Genomic DNA, 12,764 nt, shown 5'->3' on the forward strand with positions numbered 1-12,764 from the left:
GAAGATTCCGGATGCAGGTAAGAAGTTTGAAATAGTCCTTGGTTTTCACCTTTCTCTTCTCTTCCTTCCTTGCAGGTCTTTCAGGTTCGAGGCGGGCGTGGCTGGAGTCCAGGTGCAGGAGCAGACACGGTGAGCGTTAAGCTGCAGGAAGCAGAACAACGCGAAGCATGAGCTGCTGTCTGGGCGTGGCTTAAATAGCCTCCAAAGAAGTCCCAGGTATGTATCCTTCCCCAACTAGGTATGTATCCTTCCCTGGCCACGCCTGAGTGAAAAAATAGTCCCTATGAAAAAATAGTCCCTTTCAGGTCTCAGGGAGGCCTGAAGCATGCAGCATGGTCTGCATCAGGTAAGTGCACAAAACACCTCCCTTTATGAGCCTGGCGCCTATGGCGCCAGGACTGATGTCCAACATGAGCCTGGCGCCAAAGGCGCCAGGACTGAGTCCAAAGAGCCCCTATAAGGGGCCGCTGGACTTTTACCCGAGGGCATGATGCCTGCTTCCGGGGGTGCTGGGCCTGGCCTGGTGCTCCGGGGGTAGGCATCATGACACACACGTCCCTTGTTATTTGAAAGATGATCATTCAGATGTCCTTTTTTTACGTTGCATTTTGGGACTTGTAGTATTGGTTACTTGATGGACAAAACAAAACTACAAGTCACAATATGCAACAAAAGAAAACAAGGACTGGGTGGGTATCTTCCGAATTACATGGAGACACACACACACACACACACACACAACACACACACACACACACACACACACACACACACAACAAGCGCTCGCCATCACGGAACAAATGCACACTACATGCATAATCCCTCACACACACCTTCACTCCATGTACTCACAAAAACACTCACTTTACTTTACTTTACACCATTTATATAGCGCAGCCATGAACCAAAAGGCGTTAGGGCGCAAACAGTACGAACAGCATACAACAGAAATAGGCCCAATCTAACAGCGAGGAAGCATAACCAGCATAGCAGCATAACCACATCAATCACACACACATTGCATGCACAGTCTCAGATGACATGTACACCCTCACACCACACATTCCCCTTACACTATTTATATTTTTTTGGATTTGTTACAGTGCACAAAACCCTCGGGTATCTAGGCGCTAGATAAATTAAGGTAAAAAGAGAAAAAGGGAAGGAGGGTGGGACGATGCAGTAGTAGGATGGAAGAGTCTTAGGAGGAGCACATTTTGTTGAAAAGGCAAGTGTTTCAGTTTCTAGGAAAGGTTCAGTAGGCCTGTTGTTTTCAGAGTGCTGGTGATCGATTATTCTTGAGCTTGGCAGCAACGACAAAGGAGCTCTTGCCCCCTACAGAGAGGTGATTGAGGTTGGGGTCTTGAGAAAGTGAGAGTTCGATGATCTAAGAAGTCGGGCGGGGGCGTATTTTTCCTGGCAGCATGAGAGGTAGGTCAGGGCAGTGTTCGCAAGACACCGGTGGGCAAGGAACAATGTTTTGATCTTAATCCTTTCCTGGATGGGCAACCAGTGTGCATCTCTCCTGGCTTTGGAGATATGGTCAGATCTGAAGAGACCAATGGCTGCTCGGAGGGCATTGTTTTGAATTGAATTGTCTGGAGTTTGTTCAGGTTGCATTCTGAAGTGCTGGTAAACAGGGTGTTAAAGTAGGTGAGCTTGGCTCCTGTTATAGCTCTTGCAATTGGTAGGCGGTTAGGAGAGGAGAGGAGGGGCCTGCTGGCATGAAGCAGTTTGGCTGTGTAAGCTGCCGCTGAGGTAATCAAGTTCACTTGATGTGAGAGGTTGAGGTTGGCATCCAGGTAGAAGCCAAGATTTTTGGCAGTGGCAGAAGTAATGATATGATTACCATCGATGATAAACTCCTTGTATGCTGGGTCAATGTTGTAAAGTGTGGAGTTGGAGCCGACGATGAGGTTTTCGGTTTTGTCTTCGTCGTGGCAGAGGAGATGAGAAGCCATCCAATTTTGTATGACCTTGTGTACAAAGTTTATGGTGTCTGAGTCCTGGGCCTGTGAGCCGTGGAGGGGGATAAGGATATGCGTGTTGTCAGCGTACTTCTTGTAGGATCTGTCTAGTAGGTCAAGGTGGTCGAATAGGGGTTTTGTATAAATGTTGCAGATGGTGAAGGAGAGGCAGGAACCTTGGAGGCCCCCCAGGTGACAGGAGTAGGTTCAGTGGAAAACTCATCAATGAACACTTATGATGATCTGTCAGTTAGGGAGGACCTAATCCAAATGGGGGCTAATGGAGAGAAGTTTGCTGATGGGAGCAAAGGATCTGGTGGTCTTCCAAATCGAATGCTGTGGATAGGTCAGCATCATCAGGATGGTCAGGTTTGCCAGTGTCTTTGATGGCATTGATTTGGATTATCAGATCAAGTAGGGCAGTTTTGGTTCAATGTTTGGGGCAGAATCCTGATTGGCGTGTGCCCAAGATGTTGTTTTCCTCAAGGTACTGTTGAACTCAGATATAAGCAACAAGGTTCAGGATCTTCAAGAGTTAGGGTACCGTAGTAATGGGGCAGTAGTTTGTCAGAATGGAAGGGTCAAGGAAGGGTTTCTTGAGGATGCTTCCTGTTAGGCAGAATTACATGCAGTACCCTTTGGGAACACTACAAACAATTAAGACTACAGGTGTAAGCACAATCTCACCTTTGGTATGAGACTGTACTACACAGTTTTGTGGTAGCAGGGCTGAGTAGCCAGGCTTATCTCAAGAGGGATGTGAGCAGTACAATGTGTTACACAAAGGACTTGCAATCACAGTGGTTCTAACAAACACTTACTCAAGGTCTCTTGTTAAAACAATACTAATATATTCACACAGTCATTTAGAAAACATTACACTAGCAATAAGCAGCTCAATATCACACCATAATACACACCAGTACCAAAGCAATACGCTTCTGAACAAGTTAGGCTCCCAGAGGTGAGAGCAAAATGGCACTTCAGTAACTTTAAAAGGGAGTAAAAGACACAAGTTATAAGAATTAAACACACATACTTTCTTAGGCAGGGCAAATTGTACAGTCCACTATTAGAGGCAGTTCAATTCAATAGGCCTGGGCCAAAGACAATTTACCAGTGTCTTGGATAGGATAGCACAGTTCTGGTAGTAAACGGTTAAGTCTTTGCCAATGTTCTACGAAGTAGTTTGCACGAAAAAGAGTTATATGTCAGATTAGGAGCTAACAAGGCTCCAAAGTTGGGAAAGTTTCACAAACTTTCTCTACGGCAGAGAGGATTTCTCAACCGCATTTGCACAGTACCTTGGTAATGAAGAAAAGCTGCAGCTGAGGCAATTGTTCCTGGCAGTTCCTGCAGATCTCGCTGTTCCTGGGCCTCAATTGTGGGGACAAGAGGGAGGGCGTCGGGAGGTGCCTGCACTGCACGGGGATGGATCCACAAGCTTGGCAAAACATTGGTTTAAGGTTGAGTGCCTTAAAGTCCACAAGCTGGTATCCTCACTGGCTATCCGGTTTTCTACAGCACTCAGAAGAAATTTCAACCAGTATAGAGATGGTTTCCAGGTGGCTTGCGAGTTGGTTGTTCCCACCAACTCAAGGGAAGAAGTTGTCCTTTAAGGGGCTTCTCTGTCGAGGGAGATTCAGGTGATTCAGACCTGCAGCAGGGCTTCACTGGGCAAACCAACGGTCCAGGAGTTGCAGCATCATCTTCCTTCAGCTCGGCTTCGGTTTTTTCATTCCAGTGGTCGACTCTGCCTTCCAAGTCCAAGAGACCTGCCTTTTAAACAGTTTTCTCCCTTTCATTCCAGCCTAGCTGCCACTTACCCAGCAGGGTGGCTGTCCTTGACAGACAGTCAGCCAGCCAATCATGCCAAAGTGCATTCAGGTCTCCAAGGAGACTAAGCACAGGGAGTTTCGGGCACCACCCTCACTTCCTGCCCACCCCAGACACTCAGTTACCAGAGGCGGTCTTCAGTACTGAAGCCCGCCAAAGGCAAATGAACAAAGGGAACAAACCATGGTTTGGCATGCAGAGACAAACAATAGAAGGACCTTTCCAAAATGAAATGGCAAATAACGTTGATCGGAACCTGTGTTTACAGAGGGGGCTCAGACGCCATCTTGAAACACATAGCTCTGGTGGATTTTAGCTACCACAGTGTTTAAATGTGTTGCGGTCAGGAAAATCATGGTAATACTACTGCCACCAGTCATTCTGAGAGGAGAGGGTAGCATTTGAGTGCTACATGAGTTTTCTAGGCATAGGGAATACTAGTAAGGCAGTGTCTGTTGGGTCTAGCAATTTAAAAAGACTAGCAAAGCCAATTTAACTTTACATTCACTGGGAGATAGAAGTCAGTCCCAGAGAAGGTATTTAAACCTTGGGAAGTCTGAAAGCCATCCCTGTGCCACTGCACTGAGGGTACTGTTTGACACATAAGAAAAGATGATGTCTATGGAGTTGTCTAAAACTCCATATCCAAAGAACCCAAAAGTAAAACACATATCAAAATACATGATAGAGTGGAAAAAAAAGGCTCACACTCTTTCCAGGTAAAAAAATCAAGTCCTCAAAATCCAGCAAAGTTGCAGGGGGTCTCTAAGGTAAGGGCAATTAGCACATTTATGAGAATTCTCCCTAACACTTCCGTGAAAGATGTTGGCAACGAGCTGGTGGAGAAGGATGCATTGATGTTGGCTGTCAAGAAGGGAATAAGTGACTCTGCACAGTATTTGATGATTGGAGCTGGGAAAGTGTCACCTTTGAAGCATGACGGTTTGAGGCTCTTGATGATCTTGGTGACGTCCATGTCTGAGACATGATGACAGTTGAACTGGATGCCTGTGTGGTCTAGTGGCTGGGTGCTGTAGGCAATATAGGTTTGGTTAGCATAGCAAGTTGCTTGGAGTGTATTTTTCCTTTGAAGGAGTTGATCTTTCCAGTAAGTGGGCCTCATTACAACTCAGGCGGTAAGGGGTTTACAGCGCCGTAAACATCGCCGACCCTTACCGCCTGAGTACGAGGTCCCTTAGCGCCATGGAGGTTTTAACACCTGCTTTTAGCAGGTGTTAAAATCCATGGCGCTAAGGGACCATGGAGTTAATTACGCCACCGTAATTTACGGTGGCGTAATTAACGCCTTCCCCACTCCCATTATGCCCTATGGGGCAAAATGGGAATGGGGAAGGGTAAATGGGAAAATGGGGATTTACCGCCCCGCCAAGGTTGGAATGGGGCGGTAAATCCGCCAACCACCATGGCATAAACGTAGTTTACGCCATGGTGGTAAAGTCACGGCCCAGGCGGTAACTTACCGCCTGGGTCGTAATGAGGCCCAGTGTGTTTTGGAGTTGTTCGTACCAGGTACTGTTTACTGTCAGGTCTGGCTGAGGGAGTGGGTGGGGGGGTCTCTAGCTCCCGGAGAATTGTGGAAAGTTCTCAGAAGTTGGATGAGGCGTTACTGATTCTGGAGTTGTAGCTGTTGGCTTTGGAAGCGTGGATTTCTCTTCTATAGTTGTTGGCAAGAGAGGAGAAGAGGGCTTTGAAGGTGGGGGATTTTTTTGGTTTTTCAAGCAATTTCAGAGGCATGCTTATTGGCACAGACTTCTAGGAGTTCTGGAGTAAACCAAGAGTTTTTTTAGTGAGGGTTTGGCTTTCGTACATTTGAGAGGTGCAAGTAGGGCTCAACCAGTGCTGCTGGCTCTGTTACTGAGGATGGGGTGTGTGGTAGGGTGTAAAGTAGCAGTGCGAGGTTGGTAGGGTTGAGGTTTATGTGCACCGGGCCATACATTCAAGTTTGGCAGGGTGAGCTGGTCTGGGGCATTCTGAATGGGGGATTTTAAAGGCAATGGTGTGATGGTCAGACCATGGGTCAGGGGAGGTGACGGGGTGTGAATGTTACAATTGAGGTCACTTAACCAGTCTAGGGTGCGGCCTGGTTCATGGGTGGGCTCGAGAGAATGTTGTGTAAAGCTGGCCTGGTTAAGTGCCATGGCTACACTGGTGGCCAATGAGTCTGCTCGATTGCTGAGGCCTAGGTTGAGGTCCCCAAGGATTGCAACTTTTGAGTTGGGGTTGATGGACGAGAAGATGTTTTGCATTAAGTTATCTTCGAAGGTAAGCTGGGGCCAGGTGGGCGGTAGATGAGGAGGACGGCAAGAGACTCAGTCATAGACATGGAGATCTTGCCGAGGAGGGATTCCCAGTTGGGGATGACAATGGTTTGCGTGACTGTAATAGTGAGGGTGTTTTTAAAGATGAGGGCGACGCTGCCTCCTATTTTAGAGGATTTGTCATATCTTAACATGGCAAAGCCAGGGGGAATGACAGTGTAGAGGGCTGGGCCTGCAGCAGGATGGAGGCAGGTTTCAGTGACACTGCACATATATCCAAGAAGAGGACTACGTCGTCTCTGGGCAGAAAAATTAATTAAAAAGAAAAATCACCTTTATGCTGAACACTGTGATTGAAGAACCCTGGCCTGCAAGAGATCGAGATGCAGCACTTAGCCATTATGCTACAATGATGTTATTGTTTGGATTCTCATACCTAGCCTTTTATAAATGAACATATTAAATTATAGGCCAATTATGAAAGGTATGCCCTGTGGAACAGCAAGCCATTGTGGCCCAGTGGTTAAATGATGGGCCTTGAACTCTGGCAAACATAGTGTTCAGACGTGGCTGTAATGTCAGCCATGTTCCAAACATCTCTTGCAGCAAAATAATGGTGCCAGAAAGGTGTATGCACCATAAAGGGTGCATTGAAATGGGTGCTACGGCAGAATGGTGCACCAAATCGCGGTGCAGCAAAATGACAGCACCGAAAAGGGGTGTACTGCTTTGAACACGCTTCTTAACCAAAGTGTGTGGTCCATGGCAAAATATTTAGTCTCACTGCACATTGCCTTAAAACATTGTGAGTTCTCAAAGCCTGCAATCCAAAGGCCATGGTTAGTGGTCTGGTAGCATTTTAACATGGACAGTGGGCACCACTGACCATCGCCAAAGTCTATGCTAGTGGTCTGGAAGCATTCTAAAAGTCTATGGAATAACAATACACTTGAAATTAAAGGAAAACATTTACTTTGCGGTGACGTTAAGGTGAGCAATGTATTGTAACAAAACCTTTGACATTCAAGGAAAAAACTTCAGTTGCAGGGATGTAAGGTGAGAACGTAATGCAACAACACCCCTGAAATTCAGCTAAAGCCACCTTAACTTCGCACCCCGTGACCACAATGACGACATCCCAGATCACATCACTGATTACATCACTAATTACATCTTCTATGAGAACACTGATGACATTCCAAATCACATCCCAGATGTCATCACTACTGGCATCACACATGACATTGGATATAACTGATAAAATCAATGATGGAATTATACATAACATCATTTATAAGTTAGCTCACAAACAGTTTGATTACCCTAATAACAAATTAGGCTGTGGACTTGGCCATGACAAAGGCTGGGGACACTAGCCAATACCAAAGGCCATAGCTTGTGGCCGGTTAGTGTTCGAAAATACCAATGTGCATGGTTAAAAGCTTACTTAGGTGTGTTTTTCTATGGTATTTAAATTGCATTGAGAAAGTATTTAAAAATTGCATTGCGAAACATAGGCCTTTTCCCGACTATACAGGAATCCCAGACTTAGGTGTGTTTCTCTCTGGTATTTATATTGCATTCTCCAAGCAAAGCATTCATCTAGCACGTTGTTCTACCTTTATCTAAGCTCCTGTCGTCTGGTCCAATTGTCTACTTGTCTCGTCTCTCTCTCTCTCGTCTGCTTGTGCCCGACCCTTTGTCCTTCCCTATTGTTCCCCCTGCCCCTTTCCCACTCTGTTCCTCTTCTCTCATCCCCTACCTACTCTAGGGTGCTCTCTGTCTCGCCTATCTTTTCCAACTGCTTCTCTATCGACTATTCTGCTATCCTCTCTAAATCTGGTAGGAAGAAGTTTAAAAAGGACATCCTGGTCTCCAACCCAGGCCTCCCTATCACTGACACCCATACCACAGCCTCCTAGAGGCAAACCCTCTCCGATATCCTCTTTGTCATTCCTTTGCAAGACCTCTGGACTCTACATATGGTCTCTGTGCTCTCTGCTTTCGCTTCTTCTCCCATTAATGATGGCACCCTGTGGAGGCCCTCCTGGCCTCCTTCCACTCCTCTAAGGTCATTATTAATGATTACATTAATGGTACTGTCTTGATCCAAGGCCCTCACGCCAACCTTCTCCTCTTTGTTAGATGCTTGCAACACCTTATCAATTTACTTTCTACTCCTGCTGTCCCCTCTCTCCCCTCCATGGCTTCCTCGCCTCCTCCTGCTGTCTCCTCCTTGGCTACCTGCCTTCTCCTCCTTCCTCTTCTGCCCCCCCTCGGCCTTCTTCTACACCTGCGCAGGGCGTACCTCTGATTTGTACCCCTCCCCGGAAGTCTTTCAAGGACGGTAACCTTCTCCATATTACCACTCTTAACTATCACTCAGCTGTCAAACACTCTCTGACAGCTGCCGCCTCCTGGAGGAACTTGACATCAATGTCCTCAGTCTTACTGATACATGGTTCAAGGCCAGCTCTGTCACAAGCTTCCACACTCTCCTCTGTGATGGCTACAAGATCCTCTCTGTACCCGCATCCAAACCGTTCTGGAGGGGGTGTAGCTCTGATCTTCCCAGAGTACATGCCTGCCTCTGTCATTCCTATGCAGGCCTACTCATCTTTTGAATGCCTCATCTGCAGGCTCTCTCTCTCCCCTGGCCAGTCCCTTACTGTGGCTACCATCTATCAGCCACATGGTGAGATCTACTCCTTCCTCTCTGAGTGGGCAGATGTCTCCTCTTCCCTCCTGGTCCCAACCACTCAACTCCTCCTTCTTGGAGATTTCAACATCCACCTGGATGCTTCCTGCCCTTCCTCTGGACTCTTTCACAACCTCTGCTACTCTCTCTCTCACTCTCTATTTTCCCTTCTGGCCTGACTCACTCTGCAGGGAATACTCTGGATGTTTGGATCTCTTGAGACCTTCCCCTTTCGATGCCTCTCACCACACCTCTCTCCTGGAGTGATCACTTTCTCCTTTACTCCCAGCTCACCCTCTCTACCCCTCAGGACAATCCAACTCCAGCACTGCCACCTACCTTCTCGGTTATCTGACCCATGAAGCGTGTGTCAGTAGAGGCTTTCGCTGCCACTTTCTCGACCCCCCCTTGGCTGACTCACACCCTGACACAGCCCTTTCCGTGCTCCACTCTGCCATATCTGATAATCTCGATGTTCTTGCCCCTGTCATGAGGATCCACCTGAAGCCCAAAGCCAAGTGCAACTCTTGGTATGACTCAGAATTTGTCGCCCTTAAACACAAGTGCAGGGTGTTTTAGAGGAAATGGCGTGCTTAAAGTACATCCTCTGACAACCTGGCCTGCTGCCTGCTCCAAAGGCAATACTGGTTCTCTGTCCATTCCAAGAAGATAACCCACATCCAAGCCTGCATCTCTGTGGCATCTAATAACTCAGCCGAACCCTTTATAATCTGCAGGTGCCGGCCAATCCTGCTGCAATCTCTACTGCTCCTGTCCCCTCCCAGGCTCTCTGCACGGCCCTAGCCTCTCATTTCATCTCTAAAACTCAGGACATCCTGTCCACTCTCTCTTCTCCCCCTATCCCTTCTAATCCCTACCCTTCCCCGGGCCCTTCTTCAGCCAGCTCTCCTCCTTCCTTCTCTGGCTTTCCCTTGTTCTCCCCAGACAATGTTTCTAGACAAGTCTGATCTATGAAAGTCTCATCAAATCAGGTTCACCCCTGTTCATCCAAAATCATCCACATTAACACCCTGGCTCCTGCTCTGGCTGACTTCTGCAACCACTCCATCACCACTGGAATCTTCCCTTCCCCTCTGAAGCACTCCCTTGTGCACCCTCTTCTTAAGAAACCCTCTGCCGACCTGTCCTGCCCGGCTAACTATCGCCCGAGCTCCATCACTCCTTTCCTGGGCAAACTCATGGAAAAGCTGACCATCTCCCAGCTCAATCTTCACACTGAATCTGTTGTTGTTTCCATGACCATCATTTTGGCTTCAGAGCCACCAGAATCACAAAAACTTCTCTCCTGAACATCCGTGAAGAACTGCTCTCCAACCTTGATTACAACACCTGTGTATCCTTATCTTACTTGATATCTCTTCTGCCTTTGACACGGTCAACCATGCCATCCTGCTCAACCGGCTCTGTGATAACCTGGGTATCACTGATTAGGCCCTGGCTTGGCTGACTTCTTTCCTCTCAACCCTCACTGATCCAACTTGGGTCCTTCCTCTCCTCTGTCTCTATCTCTGTTGTGGTGTTCCCCAGGGGTCCAACCTCTCTCCCTGGCTGTTCAACCAATACCTGGCCCTTCTTGCCCACCTCATTGCCGCTCTCTGCCCCAGCTTTCAGTGCTATGCGGATGACACTCAACTCTTTTTCAGGCTCCCTTCCACCACGTCTTCTCCTTCTCTCATCTCTGACTGTCTGTCTGCTATCCAGGATTGGTGTGCCACCAATGAGCTCTGTCTTAATGCCAGTAAGACTCCTCATCGGCACACCTGCTCCCTCCTTTCCTGTCACTCTCTGGCTGGCCTCCCTTGGCCCTGTTCCTGCTCCCGCTTGTGAAGCTAAACACCTTGGGGTCATCTTCGACTCCACAGTTTCCTTCTCTCCTCAAATCTCTGACGTCTCTAAGAAGTCACACTACCAGCTGCACCACCTCAGAGGTATTATCCCTTTCCTCTCCATCCCCCAGAAGCTCACTGTCACCAGAGCTCTGGTTCTCTCTAGGCTGGACTACTGCAACAACCTCTTTTCAAATCTGCCTGCTTCTACCCTCCGCCCTCTGCAACTCTTCCAAAACAGAACTGTGAGACTTGTCCTTGGCCTCAAGCCAGGGATCGCATCTTTCCATGACTGAAATCTCTTCACTGGCTCCCAATGGCAGCGAGGATTAAGTTCAAAACCCTCTGCATTGTCCACAAGGCCTTCTGGGGCTTGGGGCCTCAATAGCTTCAACACTATCTTTCTTCTCGAGCTCTTCGCTCATCCGCCTCCAACTCCCTCAGGGTCAGTCACTTCTCCAAGCAAAGCGTTGGTGGTAGATCTCTTTCTTCTGCTGGGGCCTCCATCTGGAACAGCCTCCCTGCCTCTCTGAAACTTGAGAAGAACCATCTCTGTTTCCAGAAGCACCTCAAGACATTCCTCTTTGCTTCTGCCTTCTTGCCTCCTCTCCCCTGCTGATCTCCTAAACTGAAATTGCACTGGTTACCTGGCTACCCTCTGATCTCTGGCTCAGGTCCCCTCCCCACCAGCTGCACTCCTGCACTTCCCCCTGGCAAATCTTTCACCTCGGGACTGTTTCTGGATCCCTACAACGTCCCTCCTGCACTTGACACCTGATGTCTGCACTTAACCTTGCACTTGCCACCAGCTGGCCGCACTTTTATTTATTGTCTTATTTATTTTACTGTTATCCTATATGCTGCACTGCCTCTACCCCTTTCCCCACACTTTTCCCTTTCCCCCTTCCCCTGAACTTGCATGATCTCAATGTCACCTGGCCTAGTATGATCGTTGTCTCTGTCTTCCCTCTGTCCCCCCTCCCTTGCCTCGTTTAGACTTGAAACACTTGTCTATAGGCACGCTATAAATGCCATTTCATATTCATCATAAAGCTGTAGTCAGTGGCCTTGGCTAAAGGCCATAGCTAGTGCCCATACTTATTTTAGAATATAAAGTCGGCACAGCCAAAGGCCGTGGCCACTGGCTAGTATTGTGTTGAAGACCATGGATAGTGGCTTGTTAGTGTATATAATATACAGTAGGCACATCCGACATCTATCGTTTTTTGGATTTTATTATTTTAAAATATACAGTGGACCTGGCCAAAAGATGTACAAACTAATCAAGGTCAAACACCATGGCTAGTGCCTCATTTATATGTTCAAATATATAGTGGCCACAGCCAAAGATTGAGGCCACTGGCCAGTATTGTACTAAATTCCATGGCTAGTGCCTAACCAGTGTTTATAATATACAGTTTACATGGTTGAAAGCTGTATCCACAGGTAAAGGACACAATCTATGGTTGGTAGTCTATTAGTGTTCAGTGCACATTGGTGAAGGATGGGACCACTGTCTATAACTGAAGGCCATTAGTAGTACCCATTCATGTGTTAAAATATAGTTGGCCATGCACACTGACCATGGTAGAGGCCATCCTTAATGCCAGATACTTTTGTAATGTAATTATTGATGTCATCAGTGATGTGATCTTTGATGTCATCATTGTGGTCTAAGGCTGTGAAACAGGGGGCCTGAAGTTAAGGTGGCTTTAGCTGAATATCAGGGATTTTGTTGTATTAAGTTCTCACCTTAACGTCCCTGCAACTAAAGATTTGTCCTTGAAATACACATAGATCAGTTTGTGTGTACCTTGTTAGCCAAGGGTTGAATAGAATGTTGCTCCAGGAGAAAACAACAAGTCAATACCTTAATTAGGCTAACAAATTCATTTATTTTGCATATTTGTGAGCTTTCATGGAATGTCTCCAATTAGGTAGAGATGAAATGAAACATTTGAAAAATATCAGACCCTCCTGCAGATACCCCGTTATCTGTGCCTGTCTGTACCTGATTTGTAGTTTTGCTCTGAAAAGCATGTGGATGTTCAAGTCCCCCACACATTTAAAATCTTCAAGGCATAAATCGTACACTGTGTTAAATAGGGCAAGGGTCAGTGAAAGTGGAGAGCAGGGA

General features: G+C 47.2%; 1 protein-coding gene across 1 annotated transcript in view; it reads right to left on the reverse strand.

Annotated features, from left to right (window-relative positions):
- The window catches only part of LOC138568836 (ATP-dependent translocase ABCB1-like), a 615,126-nt gene that overhangs the window by 221,046 nt on the left and 381,316 nt on the right, over positions 1–12,764 (reverse strand). The window lies entirely within an intron of this gene.

This window comes from Ambystoma mexicanum, chromosome 2q (assembly GCF_040938575.1).
Source record: "Ambystoma mexicanum isolate Mex_15411 chromosome 2q, UKY_AmexF1_1, whole genome shotgun sequence".
NCBI classification, from domain to species: Eukaryota; Metazoa; Chordata; class Amphibia; order Caudata; family Ambystomatidae; genus Ambystoma; species Ambystoma mexicanum.